This window comes from Apodemus sylvaticus, chromosome 11, assembly GCF_947179515.1.
Source record: "Apodemus sylvaticus chromosome 11, mApoSyl1.1, whole genome shotgun sequence".
Classification (NCBI taxonomy): Eukaryota; Metazoa; Chordata; class Mammalia; order Rodentia; family Muridae; genus Apodemus; species Apodemus sylvaticus.
The window spans coordinates 89570301-89589273 of record NC_067482.1 but is presented as its reverse complement, the minus strand read 5'-3'; the positions used below and the strand labels follow the sequence as shown (position 1 = coordinate 89589273).

The 18973-nt window shown below is 36.6% G+C and overlaps 1 non-coding gene and 1 pseudogene across 1 annotated transcript; one reads left to right on the top strand and one right to left on the bottom strand.

The window, feature by feature from the left end:
- Positions 1 to 5845: 5845 nt before the first annotated feature.
- On the bottom strand, positions 5846 to 17489 carry LOC127696792 (lactoylglutathione lyase-like; annotated as a pseudogene).
- LOC127696964 (U6 spliceosomal RNA) lies at positions 15949 to 16055 on the top strand. The gene has a single exon (XR_007980385.1). It is a non-coding gene; the product is annotated as a U6 spliceosomal RNA (small nuclear RNA).
- Positions 17490 to 18973: the final 1484 nt, after the last annotated feature.

Here is an 18973-nt window from a genome sequence, read left to right as displayed (position 1 = left end):
ACGGAGGAATGGATACAAAAATTGTGGTATATTTACACAATGGAGTACTATTTAGCCATTAGAAACAATGAATTCATGAAATTCTTAGACAAATGGATGGATCTGGAGAACATTATACTAAGTGAGGCAACCCACTCTCAAAAGATCAGTCATGGTATGCACTCACTGATCAGTGGATATTAGCCTAGAAACTTGGAATACCCAAGACATAATCCACATATTAAATGATGTCCAAGGAGAACAGAGGAGTGGCCCCTGGTTCTGGAAAGACTCAGTGCAGCAGTATAGGAGAATACCAGAACAGGGAAGTGGGAAAGGGTGGATGGGGGAATAGGTGAAGGGGAGAGGGCTTATGGGACTTTCGGGGAATGGGGACATCATTTGAAATGTAAATAAAAAATATATCGAATAAATAAAAAAATTAAGGCTGGAGTAGGTCAGTTTAGTGCTGTTCAGTTCAGAACAGAGTGGTTAAATTTGGAGTTCAGTTCATGGAGTTCAGAGGTAGTCTTTTCCAACACTACAAGTAACTCAGAAGCTGAGAGAAATCTATTCAAATCAATTGGGTTGGAGATGAATTTGAACCATAACTGTTGAGTTGAACCACGGAGCCAGAGTTCAGAAAGAGTTAGAAACCATCAGTTTATTCAGTAGTAAATCTTGGAGGGTGAAGCATTCTAGGCCTAGGTTAACAGAAGAAAGTTGGAAGCTGAAGTCTTCAAGGTCCAGGCTTGTAGATTATATGGAGGCTGCAAAATTCTAGTCCTTGGCATAGGAACAGTTAGATCGAAATGCTCTGAGCCTAGCTCGAGTTGTATGTTTGCAAAGCTTGGGTATAGCCCTCATCTCATCTCTTCATCTGAGAAAATAAAAGTGACATTTACATTTACAGACTGGCAGACTTACAATCCATGTGAGGAAAGGAGGAAATCCACCTCAAAACATCTCAGCAGCTGGTGTTGGTGCAAACGTCTAGACTGTGACACTAGGTAATTTAAAAAAAATGAAAAAAACAAGAAAATGGTTCTTGGTATAATACAATCTATGTGCACAAAGAGCTATACTTACATTAAAACACTTCTCAATATACATATCACTTCTTCCAGGAAGACAGGGCCTAGGAATTGGCCACATATGCTATTCTAAGGGTTTAGTGGTCTTGGACATATAGAGAGCACAGAAGTCATTTTATCTATTAGTCTCCTCCAGTCCTGGTTCTGGAAGCTTGGGGCAACCAAATATAGATTTATGGATTGGCCTGATGGATAGTATAGGTGTTACCTAGAATTTGTGTGTGTGTATAGCGAGAGATAGAGAGATAAAGAGGTGCATATATATTTATATATGTATAGATTTAGAAAGTTTATGTTCAGGAGCTGGAGAGATGGCTCAGTGATTAAGAACACCGACTTCCCTTCAGATATCCTGAATTCAATTCTTAGTGACCACATGATGGTTCACAACCATCTGTAATGGAGTGACTGAAGAGAGCAATGGTGTACTCATATACATAAAGTAAATAAACAAATCTTTTTTAAAAAAGGAAAGTTTTTGTTCATTTCTTGATTATTCTCTCTCCTCACTTTCAAATCTTGCAATTTTCTATATACATAGCTGCAATACTACTTCTGCATATACTTATTGTCAACCTTGCACATCTCGTCTATTTTGGGCTTGTTCTAATCAACTTAACAATGTCACAAGAGCCAGAGGGGGAAAATCATAGTATAAGCTCACTAGCAGCATTTCTCTGTTTAGAAAATCATTAATAATAATAATAATAATAATAATAATAGTAATAATAAGTCACCTACTCTCCCTTCAGGTCTTTTGGTACATAAAGCTTTCCCAGGCAATTTCTCTGGCAAACTTTTTGAAATAAGAAACTAGCTCACTATCCATACCCCACTTCTACCTTGACACGTTTTGTCTTCAGAGTTACCAGAATTTTTGACTCCAGAGTCCTTATCTCTAACTGGCAGCCTATGTACTTTATTTATTTTCTTGCTTATTGCCTGTCAATTCAACCAGATAATAAACTCTGTGAACAGGGATTTAAATTTTTTTCATTTGCAATGTAACTACTTCTCTATCACTGTCCATCTTTCCTACATGAAGATATAGTTAACTTAACTGCTATACTCACATATCTAAAGTACTTGATTTAAGCTTCACAGAAATGAGGATTTGCTAAATGCATACACCATGCTATCTGGCTCCATTTGTATAACATTATTTGCTGAAATGCCTTCACGCTGCTCTATATGACTGTAGCTACTTGTCACTTCTGCATGTTATTCAAATATAATTGTATCACATTTCACCTATCTTTCTCTTCCTTCAGTGACAGTCTGTGGTTGATTCTGCTTTTTCCTTGTGTCAGTTATTTAATGATAATTATTTTCCTATACACTATTTTTCTCTGAACAATGTATATAGAGAAATATTCTAGGGATACATTGAACATAACTGTGGCATGCTTGTTCTACTTTTATGCATTTTGTCTATAAGGTCTGCATCTGTGCTTATGAAAACACTGACCTGGAAGTTTCCTGCCTAAAACACATTTGCAAAGTACAAGTACCAAATGCAAGTAATACTTGTAAGAGAAGTTGCAAAACTTTTCATTTTCTGAAAACTTTAATGTCCTGTGCCATTTTATACTTAAATATATTCACCATTACAATCGAAGCAACATAGTAATAAATAATAATTCAGTAGATAATTGTGGCAGTGTTCCAGATACGGCATACTTTTTAATCTTCTCTTTTATTTAAGGAGCTCATCCTACTAGTTACTGACCATCATGGGTCAGATATCTCTCTAAGGAAAGCACATGGGAAGTCAGGGTCCTGAGCAGAGGGCAGCAAGTGGATTTATTCTTCTACCTTGAAAGGATAAAAACACATTAGCCTTATTTGTTTGACTTCCAAAAGTGGAGAACAGCAGGTCAAAGCTAATGAAATCAAAGGATGCAGCGAACACTGAAATCTGTAATTCTTACTGAAGGAGGAGGCACAGTTCTTCAAGTAAAATGAATTTTCCTAATTACCTGCATACACATCAACAAATTTGTGTATTTTATGCTTTTATTGGTAAGGATATTAGTCTTAAACATCGTGACCTCTTCTCCCTTTCCTAATGCTATTGATTTGTGATAGATTTTGGCAGGGGAGAGGAGATAAAAGAAAAATGCAGAAGAGTTAGATTCTGATTCCTTGAGATTGGAAAATAGAGAAATATGAAAATAAAATATATAAAAGCTGCCTCCTGATTGTGAAGGTGATTCCCTCATATCTTTGTTGTATGGAAATTGAGATTCTATCACAATGCCTACAAGTTAGAAATATGAATTGTTGCTGTGCCTAGTAACTGGGACAGGTGCTGTTGATTATGTACGTCCACAGTCAGGAGCCAACAAGTAGAAACTAATAATTAATAGGTGATCTTCCTGAGATGAGTCCTCCTAGGATTAAAATCTACAATGTATTTGTTTCTGAAGGCAAAGCCCAGGAGAAATTCTTTTTAAGAAAGAATCCTGCTATTAATATGTTTTATGTATGTATATATAGGAAAAACATATGTATAAAACAATCATGAGGTATTGGCCCACCCTTTTGAACAGATTTCTGCAGAACAATGAAGACATACTGCCTTATAGTGATGCTATATACACAGATGATTTCTTATTCCTTAATGATGATCCTATAAAATTCCTAAAATTATAGTAATGATTAAGCTATCATAAATACACTGCTATTAAAGCCTTTCTGATAATCAAAACTGCCATGAGAACCCTGTGAAACTTTAGTGTCTTGAATTAATTGCTTCTGAGATAGCAAACAGGAATCCAATACTCAGAGCACATTCCAAGAGGTTGTACAACCTTTAACCAAAGGTCTTTAAAAAGGGAGTTGTCCATTTATTATAGGCACTAGGACCGAAAATGAAATATTAACTGAGTTTATGTATTCAAAATTTTACTAATACTTAGCCACAAAAACTTATGTGCTTTAGCCTTCCATGAACCTGTAGATATGTGACAAATGATGAATGTTCAGACAGATAATTGCTCCTAATGGATATTCATGTAAAAATGCTCCGTCATCAAATTCTTATTTGAATTATGATTCAAACTTATCTGTAAACTGGTAATGAACTTTTTTACCATGTAATCATGTATTCTGGAAGATGTATAAGTAATGAAGACAAAGAGAGGAGAATATTCCGATTTCCCCCTTTGTTTCTTAGACCCTTTATTCCCTTTTCTTACACATCCTTTCCACTCTTTTGCTTAGAGAGCTTTCGTAGGAAACATTTTAGAACTTAGAAATAAATGCTAAAATCACTTTTCAAAGTGTCCCCTTTTCTTTCTGTGACTTCAGCTAGCAGGATAAAAGTTAGTGTCACTTGGGCATTTCCTGCAGAGATAGAACAAAGGCTACTTTATTTAATCCCTTAATGTTTTAGGACTAGATTTTAAACAGTTTTTCACCTTAGAGGAATTCAGAACGCAGGTTAGCTAATGAAGCAAAGTGATTTAGACTTAAACAGGTAAAGATTTTATTAGTATACAGCAACTCAAAGTATCTCATAAGACCAAGTCTTATACACCAACCCCCACCCTCCAGATGCTCTTCCCCCTCTGCTGCCAGAAGAACCAAAAACTAGAAAGAAGACTCTCAGGTGCTGGCCCCTGGTAGTTTACACTGAAAGGGGAAGGAAGCAAAAATAAAGGATCCCATGAAGTAAATTTGAGAACATATAAAAAGGAGAAAAAAATCCAGAACAGTCTCAATTTGTGAATTTAAAGATTTGGCTTAATGGGAATTGAAGAGATTTCTCAGTTATTAAGAAAACTTGCTGTTTTTGTAGAGGGCCTATGATCAGTTCTCAGCAGCCACATGACAGTACACAACCTCTGTAATTCCAGTTTCAGATTTGTCACCCTCTCCTGGCTTATAGGAATATTGACTATATGATTAAATGTTGCATATATATATATATATATATATATATATATATATATATATATATACATGCATAGATTTGTATACATAAAATAAAAATAAATGAATCTTTGATGCACACAAGATTTGGCTTAACATTTTTCTTCTATATGTGGCATATTCTGTCATTGCACATTTAAACTAACTCATCTGAAATAGTAATTATTCCTACCCTTGAGAAAATAAAGGAGATAAATCATTTAAAAGTTTTCCTAATATTTTCCTATATTTTGAGGTTCAGATTAGGTCAGGAAAATATTTGGAAACTGGAAATATTTGGAAAAACTGGAAAACATTTGAGATAGATTGATGAATAATAATTTATTAAAACATGGACTATAAAAGTGAGGAAATGTGTACAAACAAAGTCAGTAATTTCATTTGGTATTTGTAATTTCACAAAATTATTAGGTAACAGAATAGACACAAACCATGGATTTGAAAGGTAAAAAGACTTGCATTTTATTACTTTCCTTATTTTTGTGTGTGTGGTGGGTGCATCATGTGTGTATGTGGTCATATAGGTGTGCTCACTTTTCCATCTTCTTTTCTTTTTAGTCTGTACAGGGAACTGATCTGAATACTATTTAAAAAATAAAGCTGCACAACTTTATCAAGGTAACTAGATTAATGGCTACCAGAAAATTAGGTTGACTAAACAAAGAAGAGGAGATTTTTATCAACTCTCTGAAACAGGACAATAAAAAGGAATGCAGAACTATTTAAACTGAACAGAGACCCATCAGTCCTGGAACTTTCTGGTGCCTCAGCATCATGAATTATGCTGATTCTTGTCCCCATTGTCCAAGGCACCACAAAAGAGCATTCTCACAGAACTAAATAATCATGCCTATTTTGTTAGGATTAAGAATCTCAACCAGGTAGCTATTAGGATTTTGAATGAATGCCAGACCTTTCATTTTACCATCCTTGGGTTTCTTTACAACTGTGAATCCAAGTTCCTCATATATCTTACAGGTGCTATAAGCCTCAGGAACAGCAATCCCAATGTGACCAAAATCCTGAGAGTCTGTGTTGCCATTGTGGTAACTCTGGGCCTCATCATCATCAGAGCTGCAGTTGTGTGTCCACACAGGTGTAGCTTTTCTGAAGAACATCTATGCTATTCCTTCATTCTTATCCTTGGGGATATCATTCTTATATTAATAATCTAAGAAATAAAAAACAAACTATGAAAACTACATAATAGGAAAACAAAACTTCTGGAGTCAATTCAGTTCCAGAACTTTCCTATGAAAATTCAGGGACTACTCAGGATCATTAATTCTTAGCATCATTTGCTGCAGTAGAACAGCATCATTTGCTGCATTTTTGGTGTTGGATACCAGTTCAGAGCAGCAACTGAGGACCTTCTCATCTGTGATGTTGCTGGATTCAAGTTCAGGTCTGTGTTGATGGCCCTGGAGAGTCACTGACCAGCTCTGCTAGCAAATCATCTAGCCACCTCAGCATCTTTGGTTTTGAGACAGGACCTTTCAACTGAACATGGTTATGACAACTTTTACTCTACTGACTGGCAAAAGAGCCACTAGGACCCTCCTGTCTCTGTCCATTCCCAGACCTTCACTGGCATTATAGACATGAATGATACTCTCTGGCTTCTACAATGGTCTGGGGATCTGAAGTAAAGTCATCAAATTTGAAAAAGAAACACTATAGTCACTAATCCATATCATCAGTCCCACCCTGATTATTTGTTTGATTGTTTTTAAAGTCAGAAGTAATGACTTAGGACAAAATACACAAGAGAACAAGACTGAAACCACAGAGAAACGAGATAGAGGGAAAAAATTGAAGAAATGAAGGAATGCATACTAAATAGGATGGATGGGTAAAACGAAATAATTTGAAGTTCAAGAGTTCTGCAATTTGCATACAAGTACAAAGACAACATGAAGGTTAACAAATATTTATAATTTACAAAATGTGAAGAATTATTAAAGATTTACTCACTAATGCTTAGTAGAATCCTAGCCATTGAGGAGAATATGTGTGTCTACACAACACTGCTTAATTCACACTCTTAGGATCAAAGTCCAAGAATTTGAAAATTATGTCCTGGTGTATATCTTTGAAAACGTTAAAAAAACTGTTATCAAAAAACAAAACAAAACAAAAGAACAAATCAAACCAAACCAAACCAAAACAACAACAACAACAAACCAACAATAAAAACATATTTGTATACATTGTTTTTAACTTCTTGACATCCTGGGAAAAGAGCCCACAGGTGCTGTGTATTATTGAGTCGCTTTTGTTTATATATGTGTAGATAGATGTGTGCCTGTATTTGCTGGGTTAAAAAGAGATTATCATCTATGGCCGGCTAAATAATGAGGCAAGAGACACTTTGACATAATTGTCAGGACACTGGAAAGTGTATTCATAATTAAGGAGATATAATGGAGTACCAAAAGAATTGTGTACCAAAAGTCACATGGGGATAGTAATGTTTGACATTTGGAACACATGAAATAATGTGAACAGTGGTATCAGTACATGAGTGAGAACCAGATGTAGCAATATACACGTATTTGTGATGTAAAGCACAAGTGGACATTTCATCCACTTTATTTCATTAATTTTATTTCTTCTTGTATACGTTGTATCTATTTTTGTGTAAGTCATCCTATTAATATTTTAAATAACTTCTGTGTTTGACATCTAGACTTAGGCTATTAGCCATGATACCTCACATCCCCTCCCCCTAGGTGGGCTTAACAAGTGGGGTATAAAAGGAGTTATGTGTTCAACTTGATTCATGTATCTTCACCTAATGCCTGAATCTTCTTGTTTTAGTTGTTTCTCTTTCCTTTAAAAGTTGGCTACATAAAAGAAAAGAAACTGTTGTTATCTACTGCCATTAGTATGAGTCACAGTGTCAGAGATATGCATGTTCCCTAATAGGAGTCAAACTTAGTTCCCCCAAGAGAACTTGAGTAAGAGCTTAGGAGAAATCCACTTTTCTTGAATAAATAATTTTATGTGAAGTGAGATGGTCAGTGCCACCTCATTTGTTTTCTCAGAGTTTCCTGGTTTGAAATAACCAAGTTGAGTATAGAGAGGCATGTGCAATTATGGGATTTCCCTGAGTTTTGTGTTATTTTTTCAATGTGTTATAATACGAAGAACAAAAGAACAAAGGAAAAATGAGAATAAATCCGTATTTTTTTATTTTGCTCATGTCATTTGAAGCTCTGTTTTTATTGTTGGTTTGTTGTTGTTGTTGTTTTGGTTTGGTTTGGTTTGATTTGTTCTTTTGTTTTGTTTTGTTTTTTTTTTTTTTGATAGATAAGGCACTCAAGCTGCTACATGAAGGAGCTTTCATTCTAAAGCAAAGTGTCTACATTTGTCCATCTAGGAGACATGGAAGTGCATCCTAGAGGATGTTTCGGAGACACACAGCACTGTGTTCAGAGTGAAAACTTAGGAGGCCTTAACACTCTTTTGAGGATGAGGGAGAACTAAGATTTTTGCATCCTGTAACATAATCCTGGGTCTGTGTGATCTGGGGTCACTTTTTATCTCAACAGATCTCACAAGAACCTAAGCTGAGGGATTTTCTGTACTTTTCCTTTCATGGGCCTTACTAATTTATAGGCTATATAAAAATATAAATAAGTGTTACATTTTTCCAATAGGTAACTTAGTGGTATTGATTTGGGTTACATCACTATGAATGAGACTAGGAAGAAAGTGTGAAATATGACTAAAGAAGATTTATAAATACGTAATATATTATTTATATTATATTTAAATATAATAAGTAACTGCACAAGTGAGTAGCCAAATAATATGAGAACAAGAAGAAAAAGGAGTAGGGAATGGCTAGGTTGTTTTATATAAAACCCTTTATTATGAGTTCTTTCTGGCCTTTCCACCTTAGAAGTAAAAAATGAGTTTCATTTGATAGGAAAAAAAAACCAAATGAACAAACAAACAAGCAATATGTCTCATTATGAAATAAGTGAGACTAGACTCTATTTATTCAAAATCAAATAAACCAAATGGAAAAACAATTTATCATTCATGATAAAGTGATCCTTGCCTTTTCTAAGAAAATATTTTAGGAAGAAACCTATCATACATTTTGGGTCACAAGTGCCTTCTAACAGGAAATCACTCTAAGTATTATTAATGTTTGGCGTTTAGGGAAAATGAAGTTAAAATATTAGAATCCCAAACAACATCTCTTGTGAGATGAGTTGAAAATCAAGCCCATTCTGTCTCCAATCAGAACATGGAGTGACTTAATTAGAAATTGATAGTATTCAATCTACTTTAAGTTACTGTGAAGTGGATTAACCCGTAATGATAAAATCCAGGCAAAGATTAAAAATCTTAATGATGTGGTCTAACTCAATAAACAACATATGCATCTTTCATGTAGGAGTTTCATAAAACTTTCCCTGAAAGCCAAGAATTTTCCTAATTCTCGATCATTAGAGCAATTAAGGATTCTGTATTTTGAGCTTTAATTTCTTTTTTCTTTCTTTCTTTCTTTCTTTCTTTCTTTCTTTCTTTCTTTCTTTCTTTCTTTCTTTCTTTCTTTCTTTCTTTCTTCTTTCTTCTATCTTTCTCTCTCTCTTCCTTCCTCCTTCCTCTCACCCTTCATTTCTTCCTTATTTACTTTCTCTCTTTTTTGTATATTAAAAATACATAGGTGTGCAGGTTGTAGTAACTATGTTCTTCACAAACCACTATACAAACTCTGTGTGACAATAGAATTGGGTAACTTTTTGTATATTGATGTTATACTTCTGCTATAGGGTGATATGTCACATAAGGATAAATGTGCCATTTTTCACTTAGATATTTTGTTGGTGAGGGGTGAGCAGCAGACTCCCTGATAGACAGACTGGCCATTTTTGGTTAGTAAAGATGGTGAACTTCCAAATTGGCAGGCTTATTTCTTCCCTCCAGGCAAAAGCCTGGCATCTTAAAACATGTTATTTGTTGTCTTTTTTTTCTGCCAACAGACTTGTTGAGGATGGCCTGCCTTAACAATTCAAGGCATATGTTTAAAAAACAATTGTGAGGAAATCAACCATCCAGTCTTTCTTCAAACTGACCTTTCCTATATAAAAGGAGAAGTCCATTTAACCCTCAAGAGGAGACTGGATTTTCTGCTTCCCATTGTCCATTCTGGCTTTGAGGAGGTTTATATATATATATTTTAATTTACATTTCAAATGATTTCTCCTTTTCTGTCTCCCCACTCCCCAAAAGTCCCATAAGCCCTCTTCCCTCCCCCTATCCCCCCACACACTCCTTCCCACTACCCTGTTCTGGTATTTTCCTATACTGCTGCACTGAGTCTTTCCAGAACCAGGGGTCACTTTTCCGTTCCTCTTGGACATCATTTACTATGTGGATTATGTCTTGGGTATTCCACGTTTCTAGGCTAATATCGACTTATCAGTGAGTGCATATCATGATTGATCTTTTGAGACTGGGTTGGCTCACTTAGTATGATGTTCTCCAGCTCTATCCATTTGACTAAGAATTTCATAAATTCATTGTTTCTGATGGCTGAATAGTCCTCTATCGTATATATATACCACATTTTTTGTATTCATTCATTCGTTGAGTGACACCTGGGTTCTTTACAGCTTCTGGCTATTACAAACAGGGCTGCTATGAACATAGTGGTTTTCTCCATGTTTTTGCAGCAAGTCTTTGTTTCCTCACCCCTAAAACATTACTTCTTTCAAATACTGATTCTGCCTGCTCCCATTTGTAGTATTTGAATTTTCTCTCCTGCTGCTCTAGGGGAGAAAATTTTTCCTGCTTTTAGCTTTTCATCTGTCAGAGAAAACAAACTTTATCAGACCCCTAGTTGCTAACTGTAATATTGGCAGGCAAAATCGTGGGTACTTGAAGCTTTTCTAAGCCTTTCATGTATTCCATTAAATTCAATCTGATGTTCTAGTACACACCTTCCTCAGTGTATTTTGTGGCTTATGTCCTTCATATTCGTCTCACAACCATATCACATCCTTCCCACTTTAAAGAAATGGTTTTAATGTCTAATATTTTAAGTGGTATTTTCACTTTTGTTTGAGTTATTTTAGTGGTGCTAATGTTCTAAGCTTTAACTTTATATATCCTAGTGTAAGACCTGAAAAAATGAGGGCGCCCTAGTGCCCCACGCCTCAGAAGGCAACATCCCAATCCCTTGAGAGAAACAGTCTTGATGCAACAGCAAGAGGATTTTTATTCCAGAGGCTCTGGGGTTAACAGTCCATACAGCGGGCAGGGTAGAGGACTATAGAACCCCAAGTGTAGACTCGGGACAGCTTTTTTTTTTATTCGATATATTTTTTATTTACATTTCAAATGATTTCCCCTTTTCTTTTATAGGCTTACAACAAAGCCCATTAATCACAAACCAATCATTCCTTAGCATCAAGAGCCCACGTAGTGCTAGCCAATCGATTTGTACCACTCCATAGTTTTTAGGCCAATCAGTTTAAATTATCCAAGCCTGTGCTCTGTGGACCAATTAGTTTAAGCAGCTTATTAGCTCATTTCCTGTTACCTTAGGTGCAGGGCAGGATCATGTACTCAAGGCCCTTTTGCCTAGCTCCTTATTTTTTTTTAATATTTTTATTTTCTATATTCTTTGTTTACATTCCAAATGATTTCCCCTTTCCCAGATTCCCCCTCCCCATATGTCCCATAAACCTTCTTCTTTCCACCTATTCTCCAATCACCTCCCTCCTTTTTCTCTGTCCTTATATTCCCCTCCAATGCTAGATCAATCCTTTCCAGGATCAGGACCCTCTCCATACTTCTTCATGTGAGTCATTTGTTATACGATTTGTGCCTTGGGTATTCAGAGCTTCTGGGCTAATTAATATCCACTTATCAGAGATTGCATTCCACGTATATTCTTTTGTGATTGGGTTACCTCACTTAGGATGATATTTTCCAGATCAAACCATTTGCCTAAAAATTTTGTGAATTCATTGTTTCTAATTGCTGAGTAGTATTCCATTGTGTAAATATACCACATTTTCTGTATCCATTCCTCCTTTGAGGGGCATCTGGGTTCTTTCCAGCTTCTGGCTATTATAAACAAGGCTGCTTGAACATAATGGAGCATGTGCTTTTATTGCATGCTGGTGAATCCTTTGGGTATATGACTAGGAGAGGTATAGCAGGGTCCTCTGGAAGTGTCATGTCCAGTTTTCTGAGGACTGATTTCCAAAGTGGTTGTACCATCTTACAGACCCACCAGCAGTGGAGGAGTGTTCCTCTTTCTCCACATCCTTGCCAACACCTGCTGTCTCCTGAGGTTTTGACCTTAGCCATTCTGACTGGTGTAAGGTGAAATCTCAGGGTTGTTTTGATCTGCATTTCCCTAATGACTAATGATGTTGAGCACTTCTTAAGGTGCCTTTTGGCCATCTGAATTTCTTCAGGTGAAAATTCTTTGTTTAGATCTGTACCCCATTTTTAATAGGGTTATTTGGTTCCCTGGGCTCTAACTTCTTGAGTTCTTTGTATACATTAGATATTAGCCCTCTATCAGATGTAGGGTTGGTGAATATCCTTTCCCAATTTGTTGGTTGCCGTTTTGTCCTTTTAACAGTGTCCTTTGCCTTACAGAAACTTTCTAATTTTATGAGGTTCCATTTGTCAATGTTTGATCTTAGAGCAGGCAGACTCTGGAATGAGACCTTCTACCTAGTTTCTAACAAAGAGCGGGCTCAAGGAATTTGAGGTGTTTGGGGCTCCTTAGAAGGTTGGAGTTAGAGCTTTTTGGAGCAAGATAGCATTTTAAACTTCTGACTTCTTGGGTCATTTGAGAGTGAGGCACTGGGGATCTTTACGCTCTAATTTCATCCTTTCACTAAAAAATATGCTAGCAGTGACTTGCATCTCCAGCCCTTAGATGGTGGTTGTATTTTGTAGTATTTTACCTTTGGTTAGTTCTTCTGTCTGTTTCTGTGTTTCCTTCCTACTTTTGTTTTGTTTTGTTTTTTCTCCTTTTCTTTCTTATGATTTAAAACCCAATATCAAAATGTTTTGAAACATTTCTCCTACCCGCTGTGCCTGATCCTTCTGTACCTCCAGGAGGCTGGGCTATGACATCTATTTTTCTCCTATCCTTCTCTCTCTTCCTTTCCTCTTCAACAGCTGTGCAATTACCAAAGTACTTCCTTTGGAAGACCACCTTCTGCAAGCTAAAAATTCACCAATAGATAGCTTAAACCAGGAAGTCATTGCTGATCATTTCAGAGGAAAACAGATGGCTGCCAGGAAATAGCGCAGCTGCTCCTCAGTGAAAAACAAACTTAATAAAAATGACAGTTTTTCACTTTGCAATTCATAGTCCATGGGTGCCTCAAAGGCATAGACTCTTAGACACTGGTGACACTGGGTCACAGAAATTGGCTTTGTTTGAAATGTTACTTTAGTGAGCCTTTCCTTCTGAGAAAAGGCCAGCTCTATCACTCTTAGATTTGCTTTTATAAATAAGTCATGAGCTGTTTTTGAAGAATTTGAGCACTTCACAAAATTTTAGTGGAACCACAAAGTTCTTATTCTCCTTCTCTTGACTGCAATTTCCCCTGTTCTTAATATGCTATGTTAGTTTGGTGTTAATACTACAATTGATGTTTTAGATTTTCCTTCCAACTGGTTTTTGACTCAATGGGCCTATGAGCAGCAGGGTGCAAATTTGAGTGACTAATATTTTCTTGGAGGTTGAGGCTGTGTTGAAACTTAAGGCTAATGCCAGCTAATTAATGACTATCTTCCATCTCTCCTGGTCATCTTCCTTCTCTTACCCTCAGCCTTCTGGAGCCATTTCCATTTCAACTGCCTATTTTTCTGAATGGTTCATTAGTTGCCTGGGAAGAGCTGTCTTTACATTGATTTATATCTTAGAATCTGAACCTTCTTCTATGCCTCCTTCTTCTGTGTTTTTAGGTCACAAGTACAGAGAACACTGACTTGTATATAGGTATCAGCAGAAACAAACAGGTTATTCTTGGATATCACTTAATAGAGATGGTGATACGTTTTCTTGTCCCTTTTTAAGTCAAAGTGTACAAGTAAATAGCACAGTTATACATTAGACAAAGTTAGTTTTGAACTCTTAGCAGAAAGGTAGCAAGCCACTTATTCCCTTTACAGGATGAAGCTCAACTAGATATGGTAAGCTTTTTATAGAGATGTACATGCCAAGAAAGGTTGATCATTTTCTTCACCTTTGAGTAGTATCAAGTCTCTTGCTGCATTTGGTTTGGAGTCAACAGCACTACAGATACTACAGGTAAACATAAACAGCACTTTACACATGAGGAATCATTATGGGAAGCCCAATTTCTTGCTTATTGTTTTCACAGCTTTATAGAAACTCTTGGTTTTCCAGTCCTTGTTTCTGACCAGTGATGATGGTTTAAATCCTAGGGACACAGCAGCTCACAAGGCCCTTAATGCTTTTGCTCCAGGCAAGTAGCAATTGATGCCAGAACTGACACCTTTCAAGATGGAATAAAGAGGCTCCAGGGCTTATGAGGCGAAACAATATTTACTAAGATTGTGAAGTATTCAATGAAACTATGAAATAAACAAGCCTGAGACGGAGGAAAACTCTTGACCAAGTTTTAGAAATCTAAGAGTGAAGAGAAGGTAGTTTTAAATAGTGATATATATATATATATATATATATATATATATATATATATATATCTGCGTGAGTGTGTCTATGTGTGTGTGTGTATCTCCCTTTGTATACCTAAACATATATGTGTGGAAATGTGTCTGAATGTATCAATATGCAGTATGCCCACAAAAGTATATTTTTTGTATTGTATTTGTATACTACCTGTATGCAAGAATAAAGAACAATATCTATATAACTTCACTTTTAAGACTAGTTACAGTAATATGGCCTAAACACTCATTACCTGTATTTTGAATTTAAAATGTAAGATACTTTAACAGTTCCATCATAAATGTCTATACATACCTTTGTATCTTTTGACAAATTTAGCTTTCACTTTAGTATTGTTTTGTTGTAAGAAACACCATGAGGAAACAACTCTCATAAAGGAAACCATTTACTTGAAGCTTGCTTACAGTTGCAGGGAACTTACTATGATGCAGGCAGACATGGTGCTGAGGAAGCAGAAGAGAGTTGTACACATTGATTTACAGACAGCAGGTAGACAGAGACAATTGGCATGCTATGAAGATGTAAAACCTCACTTCCCACTCACATAGACACATGTCCTTCAAGAAGGCCACATCTACTTCCACAAAAACCAGACTTCCCAATCCTTCTATGAAGTGTCATTCCTTGGTAACTAAGCATTCAATATATGAACCAATGAGAACCATTCTTATTCAAATCATGACAACTCCCATTTTTTTCTTTTAGTTAATTCTGTAGTGTTCCCACTATAAAGACTAAGATTTACACAAATGCCAGAAGCATCCTGAAATCATTTTGCATCAGTCCACTATGATTTGCAGTATACACATCTTGTCTGAATTGCCATGGGTGGGTAATTATAGCATTAGTCATTTCTCACTTCTGTTCTGTAAGATCACACATTTGTGACCCATATACTACAGAGAAAATCTGGTTAAAATATATTTTCCATATAATATTTTAAAATATAAGGAATAAATATGAATAAAAGAATATCCAGAATGGTCTTCTCTTTCTCATTGAATATTGCTGTTACACCCAGGACTCTGAATACTATAACGAGACATAGTCGACAAGGACATATTCAAAACCTTAAAGACTTGTCATTATAACTAGCATTATATCTCCATGTCTGTGGCTGAACTCACCCACCCACACTCAAACCCAGGTGTAAACACCAGAGCCTGCCACAGATCATTGTAGGAGAAACTCTCTAATCTGACTCAAGGATCAAGAATGAGACAAATTGTGCTCGCTTTGGCAGCACATATACTAAAAATGGAACGATACAGAGAAGATTAGCATGGCCCCTGCACAAGGATGACACTCAAATTCATGAAGCGTTCCATATTTTTTGAGAAAGAGGAACATTCCTCCACTGCTGGTGGGATTGCAAGATGGTGCAACCTCTTTAGAAATCAGTATGGCGGTTCCTCAGAAAACTGGGCATGTCACTTCCTGAGGACCCTGTTATACCACTTCTGGGCATATATCCAGAGGATTCTTCAGCATGCAATAAGGACACATGCTCAACTATGTTCATAGCAGCCCTATTTGTAGTAGCCAGAAGCTGGAAAGAACCTAGGTGTCCTTCAACAGAGGAATGGATACAAAAAATGTGGTATATTTAAACAGTGGAGTACTATTCAGCCATTAGAAACAATGAATTCATGAAATTCTTAGACAAATGGATGGAGCTGGAGAACATCATACTAAGTGAGGTAACCTAGTGTCAAAAGATCAATCATGGTATGTACTCACCGATAAGTGGATATTAGCCTAGAAACTTTGAATACCCAGGACATAATCCACAAATTAAATGATGTCCAAAAAGAATGGAGGAGTGGCCCCTGGTTCTGTAAAGACTCAGTGCAAGAGTATAGGGGAATTCCAGAACAGGGAAATGGGAAGGGGTGGATGGAAGAACAGGGCGACGGAAGAGGGCTTAAGGGACTTGCGGGGAATTGGGACCCAGAAAAGGGGAAATCATTTGAAATGTAAATAAAAATATATCAATAAAAAAAAAAGAAAAAAAAGAATGAGACAAATTAACACTAAGAATCACCATCACCCTACATAATTTATTACTGTTTTTGTTCCTTTGTTTTCAGCTGTCTCTGCCCTTATATAATCCTGAATTGGTACTGTCATCTGATTCAAAATCTCTTCAAGTGAGCTCTGCTAAGCTAGTTTGAAGTCTTGCTTTTTTTTCTCCTATGTGAATTTCTGTCTCTGAACTTTTGTTGTGGATATAGTCACAGTAATGTGAAATAGATTTCTCAGCTTTCTGGCATGAGATCAGAAACAAGAAGGTGAAGGAAATCATGTAGGCTTAAGGAAACATCTGAGGGCAGAGTAAGAGAAGATCTCCAGACTCTGATTATGATTTGGGCTCAGTTAAAACTGATACTTGTCCTCAAGAATTAATGTGGACATTAGCCCAGAAGCTCTGAATACCCAAGACACAACACACATATCAAATCATTCCCAAGAAGAAGGAAGGAGAGGGTTCTAGTCCTGGAAAGGCTTGATGCAGCATTGTAGGGGATAACCAGGACAGAGAAGTGGGAGCAGGTTGATTGGGGAACAGGCAGAGAAAAGAGGGTTTATGGGACTTATTGGGAGGGGGGAACTGGGAAAGGGAAAATCATATGGAATGTAAACAGAGAATATAGAAAATCAAAAAAAAAGAATTAATGTAGAGATAATACCACTGACCAACTCAAAGAGTGGCACTTCCCTGTGCCAGACAAAATCAGAACTGCAGAAGCTTTGAAATCTTACCTCATACTGTATAATTAATGACTCATGAAAGCTAGGAAGAGTGTAGCCTTTAAATTCAATTGTCTGGTTTGTTGTTGCTGCTGTTGGTTCATTGTGACTCTACTTAGAGGCTCCAGGCCTGACATATTAAAAATTATTTGTAACATAATTGTTGTTTTATGGCATTTAAAAAACATGTAAATCAAAGTTCATGTGTAAAAGAATAGTCAACAGATACAAATGTTGAAGTGACATTTTTTCTGAAAACATCAATATAATCATTATAAAAATATTCCAGTAATTGTAGAGAGTCATTTAGGAAAACTCTAAAAATTTTTAGATGATTCTGTCTTTTGTTTCTTCCATTTTCTGCAGGTCGGCCATCATCCTGGGCTTGAGGTTGTGTCCTTCCATATTGGATAACACTATCAACTTCATGAAATTCTTTATTGCTCTGTCACCAATAAGGACACTTGTCAATATTCTGAATATTCAGAGGGACATCATCTAAAATCTCCTAACTGCATCTTCAAAACCTATGTAAAACTGCATGCTCACATGTGTGTGTATTTATAAATTTGAATATATCATAGTTAATTGAGTTTTAAAACACTGTGATGCTAACATTATCCATCACTTGAAAAATAATCTAGAATCACTAAAGAGACAAGTCTGTGTGCAGGTCTGTAAAAACTTATATAGACTGGGTCAACTGAGGTGGGAAAATTCACCTTGGGAAATAATGGCACCACTTTAGGGGATGGGGTTCTGGGCTATATAAAAAAGCAGCAGCCAGATGATGATAAACATCTTTCATTCTGTTTCCTGATTATGGATTGTTGCATGTATCTTTTGCTAAACTGCCTAATCTCCCGGAATGGGCCTCACTACGAGCCACCACCCAGCTTCTCTTGAATCCCCTGATAAAAGACACAGACACACACACAGTTGTTCCATTCCAAATTACCTTTTGACAAAATTGCTGGGTGCCACTTATATCCCACCTGGAAAAACATGCCCTTATCAATATTCGTAGCTCCTCATCTTTCTATGTGCCCTAAACATTAGTTGCTCAGTTACATCTAGTCTGAGTTAATCACCCCCTTACAGCCTCTGCCCCTGCAATCCCCTGGCTGTAGGAGCAGCCAACATGGCCACTCCTTTCCAGATCTCACATGTCTAATCACCTATTTTCCCTCAGAAGCATGATGAACTCTCTCTCCTCCCTTGCATCTATATACTTGTCTCCAGAGACCCTGAAGTCCAGCCTATCCCCTCCATCCAGCAACTGGTCCATGACTTTTTTGTTCACCTGGGAAACAGGACATTAGCATCAGAACTACTCCTAAAATGGACATAGTCAGACAAGCTACCACATTTCCCTGACACAAGTAACTATATGCCTTGGCAAAAATCACTTAAATCCTTCCTTCCTAAAGCAACCCTCGCCAGGGCTTTTTAATTAGTGATAGGAAACAGGCACAACGTGGTGAAGCTATAGCTGTGACAC